The sequence below is a fragment of the Schistocerca cancellata genome, chromosome 10 (assembly GCF_023864275.1).
Source record: "Schistocerca cancellata isolate TAMUIC-IGC-003103 chromosome 10, iqSchCanc2.1, whole genome shotgun sequence".
NCBI classification, from domain to species: Eukaryota; Metazoa; Arthropoda; class Insecta; order Orthoptera; family Acrididae; genus Schistocerca; species Schistocerca cancellata.
In genome coordinates, this window is record NC_064635.1 from 222,151,128 (window position 1) to 222,170,939 (window position 19,812).

A 19,812-nucleotide genomic window follows, 5' to 3' on the forward strand; every position below is an offset into this window, starting at 1 on the left:
CTTAGAAAATGTAACAGGCCTACTAAGGACACTGTCTACACTACGCTTGTCCGTTCTCTTTTAGAATACTGCTGCGCGGTGTGGGATCCTTACCTGATAGGACTGACGGAGTACATCGAAAAAGTTCAAAGAAGGGCAGCACGTTTTGTATTATCGCGAAATATGGGAGAGAGTGTCACAGAAATGATACAGGATTTGGGCTGGTCATCATTAAAAGAAAGGCGTTTTTCGTTGCGACGGAATCTTCTCACGAAATTCCAACCACCAGCTTTCTCCTCCGAATGCGAAAATATTTTGTTGACACCGACATACATATGGAGGAACGATCACCACGATAAAACTGAAGGGAAATCAGAGCTCGTACGGAAAGATAGATGTGTTCATTCTTTCCGCGTGCTATACGAGATTGGAATAATAGAGAATTGGAAGGTGGTTCGATGAACCCTCTGCCAGGCACTTAAATGTGATTTGCAGAGTATCCATGTGGAAGTAGATGTAGAACTGCACACGCCTCACACAATTACAGAGCCTCCACCAGCTTGAACAGTCCCCCGCTGACATGCAGGGTCCATGGATTCATGAGATGGTCTCCATACCCGTACATGTCCATCCGCTCGATAAAATTTGAAACGAGACTAGGCTGACCATGCAACATGATGTCAGTCATCAACAGTCCAATATCGGTGTTGACCGGCCCAAGCGAGGCGTAAATCTTTGTGTCGTACAGTCATTAAGGGTACACGAGTGGGCCTTCGGCTCCGACAGACCATAGCGATGATGTTTCGTTGAATGGCTGACAGGCTGACACTTGTTGATGGCCCAGCATCGAAATCTGCAGCTATTTGCGGCTGAATGTTTCTCTTCAGCCGTAGTTGGTCCCGTTCTTGCAGGATCTTTTTCCGGTCGCAGCGTTGTCGGAGATTTGATTTTTTACCGGGTTTCCGATATCAAGGTACACTCGTGAAATGGTCGTACGGGAAAATCCCCACTTCATCGCTACCTTGGTGACGCTTGTCCTATCACTAGTGCACCGGCTATAAACACCACGTTCATACTTACTTAAATCGTGATAAAGTGCCACTGTAGCAGCAGTAACCAATCTAACAAATGCGCCAGACACTTGTCTTATTTAGGCGTTGCAGACCGCAGCGCCGTGTTCTTCCTGTTTACATACCTCAGTATTTTAATACGCATGCCTATACGTTTGTTTGGCGCTTCAGTGTAAATTAGCTGTCGCTAGCAAAAACCAACAGGAAACGAGAAAGAGCAAAAGGGTTGGAGAATGGATGATAAACAGGAGCGACTTCTCGCATGTTAATTTACTGATTGAATTCATAACCACTTTCCTGAGAGAGATTTCGTAAATTATACTACAATCAGTCCTGCTTCGTGCAACAAATTGTTAATGTCGATACGACATGCATCGAACGTCACAGACACTGTCCAATATATACATTGCAAATAAAGAAATATGCTCCTTCTGCGCTAAAATAGCAAATGAGATCACGAAAAGACGTGGTACACTCAATGGACATCTAGAGGGATGAAGGAAGATATACTCCGAGGTGACAAGTCGTGGAATAGCGAGATGCACGTACACAGATTGCGGTAGTATCGTGAACACTGGGTAAAAAAGGGCAGTCATTTGTAGTCAGCACGTAATCGGCTGCAGATCCTCTCTTGGGCTCCTGACCGTATCGGCTGGATACTGGACGACTGGAAAATCGTGGCCTGGTTAGATGGTAAGAACTGATGGCAGAGTCGGCGTGTGGCGAATACCCCACGAAGAATGGACCCAAGTTGTCAACAAGACAATGTGCAAGCTAGTGGTGGCTCCTTAATGGTGTGGGCTGTGTTTACATGGAACGGACTGGAACCTCTGGACCAGCTGAACCGATCGCTGACTGGAAACAGTTATGTTCGGCTACTTGGAGACCATTTGCAGCCATCCGTGGACTTCATGTTCCCAAACAACGATGAAATTTTTATGGATGGCAATACCCACGTTATCGGGCCACAATTGTTCGCGACTGGCTTGAAGAACATTTTGGACAGTTCGAGCAAATGGTTTGGCCAGCAAGATCGCCGGACATGAATCCCATCGAACATTTGTGAGACATAATCGAGATGTCCGCTCGTGCACAAAATCCTGCACCGGTAACAATTTCACAATTATGAGCGGCCCAATATTTCTGCAGAGGACTGCCAACGACTTGTGAGTCCACGCCACGTCGGGTTGCACCACTATTCCAGTCAAAATGAGGTCGGACACGATATTAGGAAGCACCCCATGACGACGATGAAGTCTTCTCGGGTCATCAACAGAAGCAACGAGGCGTTGTTCTGCGGCAACGTTTCAATAAGTTTCCTATTTGTCGTCTTGAGGCGAAGTGTCGGACTCGGTTCTTTACAGCTGCTGGCCTGCAGGCTCCTTTGCCTCGTTTGCGTCGGCAGACCCGAGAAGCCTTCACCATCGAGATTCGCAGAGAAAGTCTAAATTCGCATATAACATCTCGTGACTTTCATCACCTCCGTGTATTAAAAAAGAAGATTCAGACTTCCTTCCAGAACAGGAAAACAGACAAGAAATGGGGGGGGGGGGGGAAGGCAAGACAAAAAAAGGGCTTACAAGAAATGGAGAGTGAACAGATGACCTTACTCAACAAAGACAAATTCTGACTAGAAGTCTCTCCTTTACACAATTAAATTCAGTATCTAGTGTGATTCCGAAGATTTCTACTGGGCCTTTTCTTTTTTGCCTACTTGGATCCTCTTCTGCCTTCTGCAGTTCATCTCTCGAAGTTATCCATTCACCTTAAATTGTATTTCTATCCTCTGTTGCAATCCAACGTTGTCTAATGCACCCTCTAAAACACTGTGTAACATCTAGTTCTTTCAACTTATCAAGATCTCGTCGCCTTAATTTCCTACTTTTTTTCAATTTCTTCATTTTTTATCTGCAAGTCATAACCAATAAATTATGGACAGAGTTTACGTCATAATCGATCTCTAAACTGCCTTCTTTCAAGATTTTTAAACCAAGTATCAGTAGTGATTAAATTATGCTCTGTGCAAAATTCTATCACGCCGCTTCCCCATTCATTCCTTTCTCCCTGTCTATGTTCCCTTACGATTTTTCCTTCTCTTTCTTTTCTTGCTACCGAATTTCGATATCGCATCACACTTTTAAGTTTCATCTCCCTTAACTGTTTGAATAATTTCTTTTATCTCATCACACAGTCTTTCAATGTTTTCGTCACCTTCAGAGCTAGTACTAAAATTAACTTGAACTACTGCGGTGGTTGTCAGGTGCTGCTGTTCTTCTTGCCACCAAAGTTCATCAATTCCTACAGCTACCCACTTCTCCTTCGAAGTCTCTAAGCTACTTAGCCGACTACGGGATTTAACATACCACGCTGCAACCCGTAAAAAACCAGTCTTGTTTTTCTTGATAACATTTAAATGCTAGGAACCCTTTTCTGAAGGTATTTGTCTGGAGTGCAGCTTAGTACGGAAATTAAATATGGACAAAGATCAAGCTCAATAATGACGAGTTACTGAATCAAACTATGGAGAGAAGAGAGTTACAGCACGATCTGACTAAAAGGCGGAATCGTTTGACAGGTGACATCCTGACGCTATAAGCAATCGTTAATTTGTTAATGGAGTGAAGTGTGTTTGCGTTTGGGGGGGGGGGGGGGAAGGAGGGGGGAGGTGTTGTTAGGGAGAGGTTAAAATTGTAGAGGAAGACCAAGACTTGGCTAAAGTAAAAAGGTCCAAATGGATGTAAGCTGCGGTAGTCCTACAGAGATGAAGAAGACTCAACAGCCCAAACTAACGTGAAGAGTTGCATCAAACTAGACAAGTTTTCAGGCTGAAAAAAAAAGCAACAATGTGGGGAGTATCATTCAGAATGTTGAATAATCCTTACGTATGAACGTGGCACAAAATAACGCTGTTGTCTCCTGTTACTATTACAAAAAGGTTTTCCATTCCCGTCAACTTCAATAACGTCATATTTTCTTAGCCAACGATAGTCAACACTCTCTTTTCTCTGCTTTGCTTTGCCTTGTTTAACGTCCTCTATGATAGAGCAGCGTGTATCTGTGATGATGATTCCGCTATTATTTGCTTTTTCGTGAGCAGAGTATTCAAAGTGTTCGAGAACCTGCTTTTATATCAAATGATGGTTTCGCATTTCCATCTATGACAACTTCGACCTGCAAATCAATCCCGTGTGAAGTACCCATGCGACAGCCTGCAGAAGAATAATATGGATAACTGAAACCGACACAGAGTTACATGGGGTAGGTCTACTGCCAAATAATTATTTTCGGTTCTGATTTACCACATCTAGAAGAAAACGGCAGGAAGCATACAAATATCACAAATAAAAACACAGTAGAGTCCTGGTCATCCGACTTTCGCTAATCCGGTCTTCCATTTAATCTGAACCATGGGCGTCAATTCTAGGGCGGAGGAGGAGGAAGAGGAAACGTGTCCACCCCACCCCACAACCCCTCAAAATTTTGTGATGAACAGTTTCAATTTTTTGAATTTCAGCTGACAAAAAAACCATCGTTGAACGGATAAATCTAAGCTTAACCCTTGGCTTCCCAGGTCATTTTTTGGTCACGCACTGTCCCAGGTGCAGTCTGTGTGACTGCTACATTTAATAGCCACAAAAACTGCATTCCGCAGTTTCAGTGGAACAGTTCAGATTTTATGTAAAAGGTTACATTAATATCACACAAAATGAATTATTTAAAGTTTGTTGTTGTTGTTGTGGTCTTCAGTCCTGAGACTGGTTTGATGCAGCTCTCCATCCTACTCTATCCTGTGCAAGCTTCTTCATCTCCCAGTACCTACTGCAACCTACATCCTTCTGAATCTGCTTAGTGTATTGATCTCTTGGTCTCCCTCTACGATTTTTACCCTCCACGCTGCCCTCCAATGCTAAATTTGTGATCCCTCGATGCCTCAGAACATGTCCTACCAACCGATCCCTTCTTCTAGTCAAGTTGTGCCACAAACTTCTCTTCTCCCCAATCCTATTCAATACCTCCTCATTAGTTTTGTGATCTACCCATCTAATCTTCAGCATTCTTCTGTAGCACCACATTTCGAAAGCTTCTATTCTCTTCTTGTCCAAACTAGTTATCGTCCATGTCTCACTTCCATACATGGCTACACTCCATACAAATACTTTCAGAAACGACTTCCTGACACTTAAGTCTATACTCGATGTTAACAAATTTCTCTTCTTCAGAAACGCTTTCCTTGCCATTGCCAGTCTACATTTTATATCCTCTCTACTTCGACCATCATCGGTTATTTTACTCCCTAAATAGCAAAACTCCTTTACTACTTTAAGTGTCTCATTTCCTAATCTAATCCCCTCAGCATCACCCGACTTAATTTGACTACATTCCATTACCCTCGTTTTGCTTTCGTTGATGTTCATCTTATATCCTCCTTTCAAGACAATGTCCATTCCGTTCAACTGCTCTTGCAAGTCCTTTGCTGTCTCTGACAGAATTACAATGTCATCGGCGAACCTCAAAGTTTTTACTTCTTCTCCATGAATTTTAATACCTACTCCGAATTTTTCTTTTGTTTCCTTTACTGCTTGCTCAATATACAGATTGAATAACATCGTGGAGAGGCTACAACCCTGTCTCACTCCTTTCCCAACCACTGCTTCCCTTTCATGCCCCTCGACTCTTATAACTGCCATCTGGTTTCTGTACAAATTGTAAATAGCCTTTCGCTCCCTGTATTTTACCCCTGCCACCTTCAGAATTTGAAAGAGAGTATTCCAGTCAACATTGTCAAAAGCTTTCTCTAAGTCTACAAATGCTAGAAACGTAGGTTTGCCTTTTCTTAATCTTTCTTCCAAGATAAGTCGTAAGGTCAGTATTGCCTCACGTGTTCCAACGTTTCTACGGAATCCAAACTGATCTTCCCCGAGGTCGGCTTCTACCAGTTTTTCCATTCGTCTGTAAAGAATTCGCGTTAGTATTTTGCAGCTGTGACTTATTAAACTGATAGTTCGGTAACTTTCACATCTGTCAACACCTGCTTTCTTTGGGATTGGAATTATTATATTCCTCTTAAAGTCTGAGGGTATTTCGCCTGTCTCATACATCGTGCTCACCAGATGGTAGAGTTTTGTCATGACTGGCTCTCCTGAGGCCATCAGTAGTTCTAATGGAATGTTGTCTACTCCCGGGGCCTTGTTTTGACTCAGGTCTTTCAGTGCTCTGTCAAACTCTTCACGCAGTATCTTATCTCCCATTTCATCTTCATCTACATCCTCTTCCATTTCCATAATATTGTCCTCAAGTACATCGCCCTTGTATAAACCCTCTATATACTCCTTCCACCTTTCTGCTTTCCCTTCTTTGCTTAGAACTGGGTTGCCATCTGAGCTCTTGATATTCATACAAGTGGTTCTCTTCTCTCCAAAGGTCTCTTTAATTTTCCTGTAGGCAGTATCTATCTTACCCCCAGTGAGACAAGCCTCTACATCCTTACATTTGTCCTCTAGCCATCCCTGCTTAGCCATTTTGCATTTCCTGTCGATTTCATTTTTGAGACGTTTGTATTCCTTTTTGCCTGCTTCATTTACTGCATTTTTATATTTTCTCCTTTCATCAATTAAATTCAATATTTCTTCTGTTACCCAAGGATTTCTATTAGCCTGCGTCTTTTTACCTACTTGATCGTCTGCTGCCTTCACTACTCCATCCCTCAGAGCTACCCATTCTTCTTCTACTGTATTTCTTTCCCCCATTCCTGTCAATTGTTCCCTAATGCTCTCCCTGAAACTCTCTACAACCTCTGGTTCTTTCAGTTTATCCAAGTCCCATCTCCTTAAATTCCTTCCTTTTTGCAGTTTCTTCAGTTTCAATCTGCAGTTCATAACCAATAGATTGTGGTCAGAATCTACATCTGCCCCAGGAAATGTCTTACAATTTAAAACCTGGTTCCTAAATCTCTGTCTTACCATTATATAATCTATCTGAAACCTGTCAGTATCTCCAGGCTTCTTCCATGTATACAGCCTCCTTTCATGATTCTTAAACTAAGTGTTAGCTATGATTAAGTTATGCTCTGTGCAAAATTCTACAAGGCGGCTTCCTCTTTCATTCCTTCCCCCCAATCCATATTCACCTACTATGTTTCCTTCTCTCCCTTTTCCTACTGACGAATTCCAGTCACCCATCACTATTAAATTTTCGTCTCCCTTCACTACCTGAATAATTTCTTTTATCTCGTCATACATTTCATCTATTTCTTCATCATCTGCAGAGCTAGTTGGCATATAAACTTGTACTACTGTAGTAGGTAGGGGCTTTGTGTCTATCTTGGCCACAATAATGCGTTCACTATGCTGTTTGTAGTAGCTAACCCGCACTCCTATTTTTTTATTCATTATTAAACCTACTCCTGCATTACCCCTATTTGATTTTGTATTTATAACCCTGTAATCACCTGACCAAAAGTCTTGTTCCTCCTGCCACCGAACTTCACTAATTCCCACTAACTTTAACCTATCCATCTCCCTTTTTAAATTTTCTAACCTACCTGCCCGATTAAGTGATCTGACATTCCACGCTCCGATCCGTAGGACGCCAGTTTTCTTTCTCCTGATAACGACGTCCTCTTGAGTAGTCCCCGCCCGGAGATCCGAATGGGGGACTATTTTACCTCCGGAATATTTTACCCAAGAGGACGCCATCATCATTTAATCATACAGTAGAGCTGCATGTCCTCGGGAAAAATTACGGCTGTAGTTTCCCCTTGCTTTCAGCCGTTCGCAGTACCAGCACAGCAAGGCCGTTTTGGTTAATGTGACAAGGCCAGATCAGTCAATCATTCAGACTGTTGCCCCTGCAACTACTGAAAAGGCTGCTGCCCCTCTTCAGGAACCACATGTTTGTCTGGCCTCTCAACAGATACCCCTCCGTTGTGGTTGCACCTACGGTACGGCCATCTGTATCGCTGAGGCACGCAAGCCTCCCCACCAACGGCAAGGTCCATGGTTCATGGGGGGGAAGTTTATTTTTACGAAAAAACGCATTTAATCAGAAAACTACACAAAATGAACATAATATTACATGACAACGTTAATGCTATGAAAGCTCAAATACCCTGCACTCCAAATTTTATTTTTTGATATATTTTTATTGTTTATTACACATGTAACAATAAAAACATAAAAAACGCCCACAAAACATTCAAAAAATAAAAATTATGCTATACTTGGGGTCACGAACGATGGCGGCCCAGTTCAAGTCAGTTCTGCGCATCTACATCACGCATTCTCCGACAACCAATGAGCGTTCAGTAGTATTCTCCACGCTCTGTTATGAATGTCGTAGCCGATGCAAGCATTAAACGTGATTGTAGCGAGTTATTAGCGTATTTCTGTCCCATTAGTTGCGAGTTGTCACCAGAGATGGTAATGGTAAGCGACAAATTCCGCACAAGCAACCGGGACACGCAATTTGCACTACACACGCTTTCTTCAAGCGCAGAGTTAACGTATGCGTTTACCGCAACCGTCACTTGCAAACGACAACAATATATCCCCGGTCGTCTCTCAAGCTGGGCGAACCGCCATTGTTCATGGATCAGAAGTACTTTTTAGATGTTTAGTTTCTTTCTCGGAGGTTTTCTTTACACTCGCCGGAAATGTTTGTAGAGATTCAAGTGAGACTGCCTTCTTGCAACAAAATGGGTCAAATGGCTCTGAGCACTATGGGACTTAACATCTATGGTCATCAGTCCCCTAGAACTTAGAACTACTTAAACCTAACTAACCTAAGTACATCACACAACACCCAGCCATCACTAGGCAGAGAAAATCCCTGACCCCGCCGGGAATCGAACCCGGGCCTTCTTGCAACAACGGCAAATATAAGGTGCCTTTCTCTTCTCTTTGTGGTCACAGGTGGAGCATGTTTTGCGTTTTTCCAGTCGTTCTTCAATGACTTCTACTCTTGGTTCTGCCTCACCCAGAACACGGTTGGTTGGTTGGTTGGTTTAAAAGGGGGGGGGGGGGGGGGGGAGGGACCAAACTGCTAGGTGCCTTGTTCCCAGTAGAACAATTACCCAAAGGAAAAAAGGAAACAACAAAGACGTAGGAGAAAGGAAGAACCAGAAGAACGACAGGAGGACAACAAACACTACAATGGACAAAACAGGACGAGATAAACACAGAGACGCAAGAAACAGGGAGAAGAAATTAAAAACAAGAAAGCAGTAAAAGAGAAGCGAAACACATTAAAACCTCCCCCGTAAAAGCCCTAGGGGACAAAGGACATGCGCTAAGACTAAGATCAAATGATAAAACCCACCCTCACGAATAAAACGTAAAACTAAAGCTGGTGTTGAGGCACTGTCGCCCGACACACCGAAAGCAGGGTGCTGGGAAAGTTAAAAGTCCGCCGCAGGGCGGCTAAAAGTGGGCAGTCCAGCAAGAGGTGGGCGACTGTCATTTGGGAGCCACAGCGACACTGAGGTGGGTCCTCGCGACGGAGGAGGTAACCATGGGTTAGCCAAGTATGGCCAATGCGCAGCCAACAAACAACTGTTTCCCTGCGAGAAGCCCGCAGGGAAGACTTCCACACATTCGCAGTCTCCTTAATGACACGCAGTCTATTGTGCATACTGTTATGCCACTCCGTCTCCCAAAGCCGAAAAACCTTGCGGCATAAGACAGCGCAAGTCAGTTTCAGAGGTGCCCGTCTCCAGGAGCGGTTTCCGTGTAGCCTGTCTGGCCAGCCTGTCAGCAAGTTCGTTGCCTGGGATTCCGACGTGTCCTGGGGTCCACACAAACACGACTGAACGACTGGACCGTTCCAGGGCAGGGTCCCCCTGAATAGGTCAGGCGTGCACTACACGCCGGAAGCGGCTACAAGTGTAGCGGAGTACGTGTGGACTGCACATGTGGGTTTTTTAGGTTAGAGAATTCCCTCCCTAGGCCCGGCAAGACGCCTCCTGAGTCGCGGCGAGGTAGGAGTAGGCAAAATGCAACAGGGAATAACAATATTAATGTGCTAATAGTAAACTGCAGGAGCGTCTATAGAAAGGTCCCAGAACTGCTCTCATGAATAAACGGTCACAATGGCCATATAGTACTAGGGACAGAAAGTTGGCTGAAACCAGACGTAAACAGTAATGAAATCCTAAACTCAGATTGGAATGTATACCGCAGAGACAGGCTGGACAGTGAAGGAGGAGGTGTGTTTGTAGCGATAAGAAGTGCAATAGTATCGAAGGAAATTGACGGGGATCCGAAATGTGAAATAATTTGGGTGAAGGTCACAGTTTAAGCAGGCTCAGACATGGTAATTGGATGTCTCTATAGGCCCCCTGGCTCAGCGGCTGTTGTGGCTGAGCACCTGAAGGATAATTTGGAAAATATTTCGAGTAGATTTCTCTACCATGTTATAGTTCTGAGTGGAGATTTTAATTTGCCGGATATAGACTGGGAGACTTAAACGTTCATAACGGGTGGCAAGGACTAAGAATCCAGCGAAATTTTTTTAAGTGCTTTATCTGAAACTACCTTGAGCAGTTAAACAGAGAACCGACTCGTGGCGATAACATATTAGACCTTCTGGTGACAAACAGACCCGAACTATTTGAAACAGTTAACGCAGAACAGGGAATCAGCGATCATAAAGCGGTTACTGCATCGATGATTTCAGCCGTAAATAGAAATATTAAAAAAGGTAGGAAGATTTTTCTGTTTAGCGAAAGTGAGAAAAAACAGATTACAGAGTACCTGACGGCTCAACACAAAAGTTTTGTCTCAAGTACAGATAGCGTTGAGGATCAGTGGACAAAGTTCAAAACCATCGTACAATATGCGTTAGATGAGTGTGTGCCAAGCAAGGTCGTAAGAGATGGAAAAGAGCCACCGTGGTACAACAACCGAGTTAGAAAACTGCTGCGGAAGCAAAGAGAACTTCACAGCAAACATAAACATAGCCAAAGCCTTGCAGACAAACAAAAATTACGCGAAGCGAAATGTAGTGTGAGGAGGGCTATGCGAGAGGCGTTCAATGAATTCGAAAGTAAAGTTCTATGTACTGACTTGGCAGAAAATCCTAAGAAATTTTGGTCTTATGTCAAAGCGGTAGGTGGATCAAAAGAAAATGTCCAGACACTCTGTGACCAAAATGGTAGTGAAACAGAGGATGACAGACTAAAGGCCGAAATACTAAATGACTTTTTCCAAAGCTGTTTCCAGAGGAAGACTGCACTGTAGTTCCTTCTCTAGATTGTCGCACAGATGACAAAATGGTAAATATCGAAATAGACGACAGAGGGATAGAGAAACAATTAAAATCGTTCAAAAGAGGAAAGGCCGCTGGACCTGATGGGATACCAGTTCGATTTTACACAGAGTACGCGAAGGAACTTGCCCCCTTCTTGCAGCGGTGTACCGTAGGTCTCTAGAAGAGCGTAGCGTTCCAAAGGATTGGAAAAAGGCACAGGTCATCCCCGTTTTCAAGAAGGGGCGTCGAACAGATGTGCAGAACTATAGACCTCTATCTCTAACGTCGATCAGTTGTAGAATTTTGGAACACGTATTATGTTCGAGTATAATGACTTTTCTGGAGACTAGAAATCTACTCTGTAGGAATCAGCATGGGTTTCGAAAAAGACGGTCATGTGAAACCCAGCTCGCGCTATTCGTCCACGAGACTCAGAGGGCCATAGACACGGGTTCATAGGTAGATGCCGCGTTTCTTGACTTCCGCAAGGCGTTCTATACAGTTCCCCACAGTCGTTTAATGAAGAAAGTAAGAGCATATGGACTATCAGACCAATTGCGTGATTGGATCGAAGAGTTCCTAGATAACAGAATGCAGCATGTCATTCTCAATGGAGGGAAGTCTTCCGAAGTCAAGAGTGATTTCAGGTGTGCCGCAGGGGAGTGTCGTAGGACCGTTGCTATTCACAATATACATAAATGACCTTGTGGATGACATCGGAAGTTCACTGAGGCTTTTTACGGATGGTGATGTGGTATATCGAGAGGTTGTAACAATGGAAAATTGTACTGAAATGCAGGAGGATCTGCAACGAATTGACGCATGGTGCAGGGAATGGCAAGTGAATCTCAATGTGGACAAGTGTAATGTGCTGCGAATACATAGAAAGATAGATCCCTTATCATTTAGCTACAAAATAGCAGGTCAGCAACTACAAGCATTTAATTCCATAAATTATCTGGGAGTAAGCATTTGGAATGATTTAAAATGGAATGATCATACAAAGCTGATCGTCGGTAAAGCAGATGCCAGACTGAGATTCATTGGAAGAATCCTAAGGAAATGCAATCCGAGAACAAAGGAAGTAGGTTACAGTACGCTTGTTCGCCCACTGCTTGAATACTGCTCAGCAGTGTGGGATCCGTACCAGATAGGGTTGATGGAAGAGAGAGAGAAGATGCAACGGAGAGCAGCGCGCTTCGTTACAGGATCATTTAGTAACCGCGAAAGCGTTACGGAGATGATAGATAAACTCCAGTGGAAGATTCTGCAGGAGAGACGCTCAATAGCTCGGCACGGGCTTTTGTTAAAGTTTCGAGAACTTACCTTCACCGAAGAGTGAAGCAGTATATTGCTCCCTCCTACGTATATCTCGCGAAGAGACCGTGAGGATAAAATAAGAGAGATTAGAGCCCACACAGACGCATACCGACAATCCTTCTTTCCACGAACAATACGAGACTGGAATAGAAGGGAGAACCGATAGAGGTACTCAAGGTACCCTACGCCACACACCGTCAGGTGGCTTGCGGAGTATGGATGTAGATGTAGATGTAGATGGACTCCTGGATATTCGCTACCAAAGAATGGCGAGGGTAGCACTGGTTGATAGATTGTAAGTTGCTCACGGAGTCCTAACAGAGAAGAAACGACTCTTCAGAACAGGAACCGATGTACTGAAGCGCACGAGATATGGCCACAAGCTGTGCAGCCAGCGGGCAAGAAATGCTGTTCAATATGGCCTCTGTGGACATAGGCGAAGCCAGCATTACCATCAGCCGTCGAGTCGTCGGTGTAAACAACTTCAGACCCGCGGAACACTGCAACAATCGAGAGGAAGTAACAGCGGAGAGCGGTGGGCTTAACGGAGTCCCTAGGCCCAGACGAAGCTTCGGCCGACGTGTACACCATGGAGGTGTAAGTGAATGGACCTCAAGTAGAGGTGGTAAAGGGAAGGACTTCAGTTCGGAGCGAAGGGACAGCACGAGAACCGCAAACGTGTGCCCTGCCCTGGGCCGCCGAAACGGAAGATGAACTGCCGCTAGTGGGAAAAGGAAACGGTAATTTGGATGCTCAGGAAAACTATGAATGTGTGCAACATAAGTGGCAAGCAGTTGCACACGTCGGATCCGCAATGGAGGGACTCCAGCCTCCACCAGGGCACTGGTCACCGGGCTCGTTCTAAAAGCTCCCTTCGCTAGGCGAACGCCACAGTGGTGCACTGGGTCGAGTAAACGCAACGCTGAGGGTGCCGCCGAACTGTAAGCCAGGATCCCATAGTCAAGGCGGCATTGAACAAGGGCTCTGTAGAGCTGCAGCAGCCTAGAGCGCTCTGCCCCCCAGTAGGTGTTGCCCGGGCAGCGGAGGGCACTGGGATGCTGCCAGCACTCCCGCTTAAGCTGACGAAGGTGAGGTAGCCAGAACGCGCTGAAGGATGCACGAAGTTCATGGGGTGTGTCATACTTGTTGACTAGCTTTTTATCTATGGTGTCAGCAACGAGTTTACAAGATTCTGAAAAAATTAAAGCCGTACACCTGAGTATTGTCTTTGTAGGAATTGTGAATGTCATACGCATTCACTTCACTTATGCCCAACATTCGGAAGAATAATGCCACCGGCCGTCATTGGAAGAGTCCACTCAATGTTTGGAAACTGTCGTTCTATTTTGTTCCTTCCTTCGCTTTTCTTTCGTTCCCGCATTATGGCTCTCGATGTTAAGTGTCGTGACTGCCTCAGTTCGACAATGACATAACTAAACTCAACATAGAAAATCCTCACATGCTGTTAGCGACTGTTGATATTCTGCACGTCAATCGGGGGAAGCAGGCTTCGAGGTTTAATGAGCTCGAAAAGTTGGCTGGTTATGCTTTCTCGTGAGTCTCTTATTAAATTAACTTGCCTTTTGATAAAAAGTGCAGAGGCTTTATCCGTTATATCAGTTGATCCTAGCCCACCATTTTTAGGATCGTAAGTAGCAACTTTAGCAGGTACTCTGAACACTTCACCTCTCCACAAAAAGTTGATGATTTTGGACATTATTCTCCTCGCTAACATTCTCGGTATTGGAAACAGCTGGGCAGTATAATAAGCTTTAGCAAGGATGCGTGAGTTGATATACTGTGTTCTTTGAACTTGGTTCGTACATCGAGTTAAATTCTCTATAATGGCTCCTTGCACTTTATCTGCTGCAACTTTCCAATTTAAAGCCGTCATTTTCATAGGGCATGCTGTCAGGGCGATCCCAAGTGTTTTATGTTGTCGGACTAATTTTGCCCACTCGACGGTGATATTATCAAAACCTCTGAGATTTAAGATCTTACTTTTCTGCGTTTGCATTGGCTCCAGATGCTCTACTGTACGAATCAATCACTGTTGCTAGCGTGGTTACTCGTCATTATTCCTTATAATGAGCCCTATATCGTCAGCAAAGGCTCTTATAACTGTTTTATTTCCTGATAATGTTAAGCCTTTTAATCTGGCATGGACATGTCGGAGGAAAGGTTCCAGCGAAATGGCGAAGAGCGCCAAGGACTTCCTTGAGGAAAAACTCGTTGTATTTGCATCGGCCTGGATTGTTGACAATTCACCGCTATTTTAGCATTTATTCCAGTTGCTATGTTCTTAATCAACTGTATGACCCTATCGTTGAAACCTATTTTCTTCAATATCTGTAGAAGATATTCATGATTTACTACATCGAACGCTTTATAAAAATCTAAAAACAATAAAGCACACTTTATGTTAGTTACAGAAGTTATTGCGACATCCCTGATTCTGCTAGATTTTGAAAAATGGTTCTGCCTTGCGCGCAGTTCTGATGTTGACTAATAATTTTATGTGTAAGGCATGAAATTCTCTTGTTTACTATTCTAGCTATTAATTTATAATCAGAATCCAGCAGTGAAATTGGACGAAAATTATTTAAATCTTTGTTTCCATTATTTTTTGGCACCAGAACAATTTTACCCTCCTTAAACTCAGCCGGAATCATTTTACCCTGAATAACCTCATTTACAATGTCCGTGATTTTCGCACCTTTGTTACTTAACTCCTGCTATGTCTTCTTTCACTGCCATTTGATCCGGGCTATTCTTGGTAACAGTTCATTTAAGGTAAGCTTCTGACGCTGTATCAAATTACTTTTAAGAATAACAGTTCGCCGCGGACATTCCTGTCTGAAGTGGCCGGTTTCGTTACATATATGACATGTAGGTTCCTGACCTGTATAAACAATTTGTGCCTTATACCCACAAACAGTTATGTGAGACGGAATGTTCGTCTTAACGTCCATCTCTACACAGCGGACCACGTTGAAACACTGCAGTTTAAGCGAGGCGACCATCTTTCATTTGCAATTGATTTAACGTCTCCGAAGTTTGAAAGAGCTTCCTTAATCTTATCATTTTCAGTTTCAATGGGAAGATTCAAGACACGAACGGTTTTGTAATGAATGTGCGCTCTATAGATGGAAACCTTACTTTTATTACCATTTCTATGCACAAAATCTACGTGATAGCCCTACTTTCGTAACACTTTATCAACAGTGGCAGCACTGATTAATTTGGCAAAAACACAGTATTTTTCCTGATCCAGATGCCAGGTATGGACGGTTTCAGAACTGAGACCAATTACCTGTGTAATCCAGTCATCTGTTTCCAGGGATGTCGGCTGAACAGGACGGGATTCCTTGTCAAAAGCAAATACCAGGGTATTCCTCCTGAGGTTTGTAGCCATGGTTAATCCAGCGACGCAATTTCGGTTAAACGACCTAAATTCCAGTTAGCAGCAGCAAGACCAGAAAGAGCGATCAGATCACAAGGAATAGGAACGAACACGGGGATTAACGGACGGACAGCACTCGGCGAAGCACAGTACAACGATGTAAACACGGAAGTGAGGCGCGGCAGTTAACAGCGGCTGAAACGGAACTGAGGTATTTGTCTCGACCTGGTGTACTTCTGGCAGAACATCCAGTTGAAGATTCAGTCTCTACACTACTGTCTTTATCACTTTCATCACTTGTTTCATTCAAGGAAATCACAACCTGCAAAATAAATCCGTATTCACTTTTCCACAGTTCATATACTGTATTATGTTCACTTTCAATTTCGTTGACGCTGTCTGATATAACATCACTTCCTAAACTGTCAAACCATTTTAAAACAGCACCTATCAAAGTTAGGGTCTGTAATATGAACAGTAGGCGTAGATGTGGCTACTGAATCCATAACGCAAAAGTCCCATGTGCGGTCTCAAGAGACCGCTAGCACGAAAGAGGCAGTAATAGTGTAGGTCCGCGTCACATTCAAAAGGGTACTGATAAAGGAAACCACGACTGCTTCGTGGAAGAACAACTGGAAAACGCTGTAATCGCCTAAATCAACATTACGCATTATCAACAGAGTAACAATAAACGCTAGCGGTCTGTGAGAACGCACCTGGGACGTTAAGGGTTAACTAATTAGACATACTAAAAGCTCTTGAGCAGTAAGAATTGATGGTTTGCCGTACGTCAGATCCACAAATGGTACTAGGAAAGTTTTTCAATACGACGCAACAATAAATCGCAGGAGGCTGATTGTAGCTGTGTTCTGAGAATACTTCCTACATTGTAGCCCTTGTGCCAAATCTGTGGGCGCAGTCGTACACTTGCAGGGTTATTTTGAAGTGCTTGCTATGGCATCGTGGTTACCAAGTGACATTCGAGCAGTTCTGCGGTACAACTTCGAGCGTTATTCAAACATAGAGCAGTGATTTGAAGAAATTACTCTTGCACTCGGTGACATGTGTTCATATCGTACCGCTATATTCAAGTGGTACAGAGAATTCCAAAGAGGGAATTTCACTCTGGAGGACGCACAGAGGACGGAAAGGTCACGATCATCAGTTACGGAGGAAAACATTGATGCTGTGAGGAAAATGCTAGACGAAGACACATATACGCATATAGAGGATACCTTAGGGCTAAATGCACCAGCTATTCGTTCGATTCTGCACGATCATTTGCAAGCAGAGAAACTATCTTGTCTCTGGGTGCCGCATAGACTGGACGAAGAGCAGATGACTCGACTTGTGACTTGGTGCCAGTAAATGATAAAGAAGTTTTCTAAGGGACAATCTCAGTGTGTGACAGGTGACGAGACTTGGCTGTGCTATTATGACGTGCCGACTAAGACACAAAACAAAGATTCTGTCTTTGAAGATGATGACACACCCGTAGATGTCAGAAATTCCCGATCAGTAAAGAAGAAAATGACAGCTGTTCTTTTTTTTAAAAAAAACGATCTGAATTGTGGGGCGCGTTGTTTTGGACACACGGAAGACAGTCACAGTTAAGTGATACACTGAGCAATGCCTGCCCAAAGTCATTCAATCTTTGAAGAACCTGCGACCAAAGTCAGGAATGGACACTTGGTTTTTCCATCGCGACAACACTCTAGGTCACCGCGCAAAAGCATGCAGCAAATATTTGCGGGGTACAGGACTGAAACTTCTTGAGCACCCTCCTTACAGTCCAGACCTCATTTCTTGTGATTTTGCACTGTTCCCGCATGTTAAAATGAAGCTGAAAGGAGTACAGTTTTCAAGTGATGAGGCCCTCCTGAGGACTTGGGACAACGAGTGTGCCTTATTCCCTACAGAAACCTGGGAGAAATGGTTTAGGGATTGGTTTCGGAGGATGGAGAGGTGTATTCAATGTGGCCGAAATTACTTCGAAAAAATTAAATAAATCTTTTTTCCACTGTTCAATCGCTCAATGTTTACGCTTCTTACACCAAGCCAGGCGTCGTTTGGCATTTACCGTTGTAATGTGTAGATCATGAGCAGCCACTCGACCATGAAACCCGTTTTCTCACCTTCCGTCTAACTGTCATAGTACTTGCAGTGGATCCTCATGCAGTTTGGAATCATTGTGTGATGGTCTGGATAGATGTCTACCTATTACACATTACGACCCTCTTCAACTGTCGACGATCTCTGTCAGTCAACAGACGAGGTCAGCCTGTACGTTTTTGTGCTGTAAGTGTCCATCACGTTTCCACTTAACTATCACATCGCAAACAGTGGACCTAGGGGTGTTTAGCAGTGTGGAAATCTAGCGTACAGACTTATGACACAAGTGACACCGAATCACCTGACCATGTTCGAAGTCCGTGAGTTCCGCGGAGCGCCCCATTCTGCTCTCTCACAATGTCTAATGACTACTGGGTTCGCTGGTATGGAGTACCTGGCAGTAAGTGGCAGCACAATGCACCCAATATGAAAAACGTAAGTTTTTGGAGTTGTCCGGGTACTTTTGATCACACAGTGTATATCGTTCCCTTGCAACAGTCCTCGCCTCCACTGATCCATACTAATAAATATCTTAGGTGCGAATAAAATTTTCTCGGGCTTACAGCTATGCATTCGTGTATCTTAGCCTGCGTTCTCAGCTTCACGAGCCATCTTCGCTCGGACAGATCAATACCAAAAACGTTGTTTCGTTGCGCTATTTAACTACGATTCTGTTTCGTGTTCTCATGGCACTGATCAAATGAATCAGTGGTGGAAAATAAGAAAAAAAAAAAGAAAGAAAAAACAAATGCCGAAACCCGGGATCGAACCAGGGACCTTTAGATCTTCAGTCTAACGCTCTCCCAACTGAGCTATTTCGGCTTATATTTCAACGCCTTCTGTGACTATATAACATTATCTCGGAAGCTACCTTTTTTCTTAAATGTAAAAATAATTTATTGTTTACAATACTGTCAGACTAATTAAAGGGAGGCGGCAGTTTGCATTTAGGTTGTGTTTATTTTGACCTCGTCTTTGTTTAGAATTAGTTTTGGTTTTATTAAGCCGTAACTGAGTGTTCAGCTACTAGAACAAGGTGCTAAGCGTATGAAAATGGCACAACGTATTGACTTTTGCTTCCGCTCGGTTTGATTTACAAAATGTACTGTTTTTGAAGGTTTCACGACAAAACTGTGGTGGCAACATCAAAATTTCGACACAGGATGTATCGTACGTGTCTGTCTGCTCCGTGTTATGAACATGCTGACCAACATTATGTATTGTGCTATGAGACCAAGACGCTGCTGTGCTCCATCATATTGTTAATTACAAAAGGCCTATTTCGGCGTGATTGCCATCTTCACGTTATAACAGGTGGTCTTGAATCCATATGACATCGACGTATCAGTTGCCGTCACACTAATACATAAGTTTGCTTCTTCGATGTTGGTGGAGCTATAGTAAGTACTAAAACTTTTGCTGGCGCGATTGTTTTTGAAGTTGTCGAATTATGAAACTGCTCCAGCAAAAGTTTAACACCTACTGTAGATCCACCAACATCAAAGGGCACGGACTTACAGCAGTGTGACAGCAACTGAGACATCAATGTCATATGGATATCAAGACCACCTGATATAAGCTGCAGATGAAAATCACGCCAAAATAGTCCTACTGCAATAAACAATATAATCTAACACAGCTGCATCTTGGTTTCATAACATAATATATAATTCCCTTATATTG

At 43.6% G+C, this 19,812-nt stretch overlaps 1 protein-coding gene and 1 non-coding gene across 2 annotated transcripts in view; both read right to left on the reverse strand.

Moving 5' to 3' along the window:
• LOC126106285 (uncharacterized) overlaps positions 1 to 19,812 on the reverse strand; it is a 151,113-nt gene that overhangs the window by 13,280 nt on the left and 118,021 nt on the right. The window lies entirely within an intron of this gene.
• Positions 18,879 to 18,951, reverse strand: Trnaf-gaa (transfer RNA phenylalanine (anticodon GAA)). Its single transcript has one exon. It is a non-coding gene; the product is annotated as a tRNA-Phe (tRNA).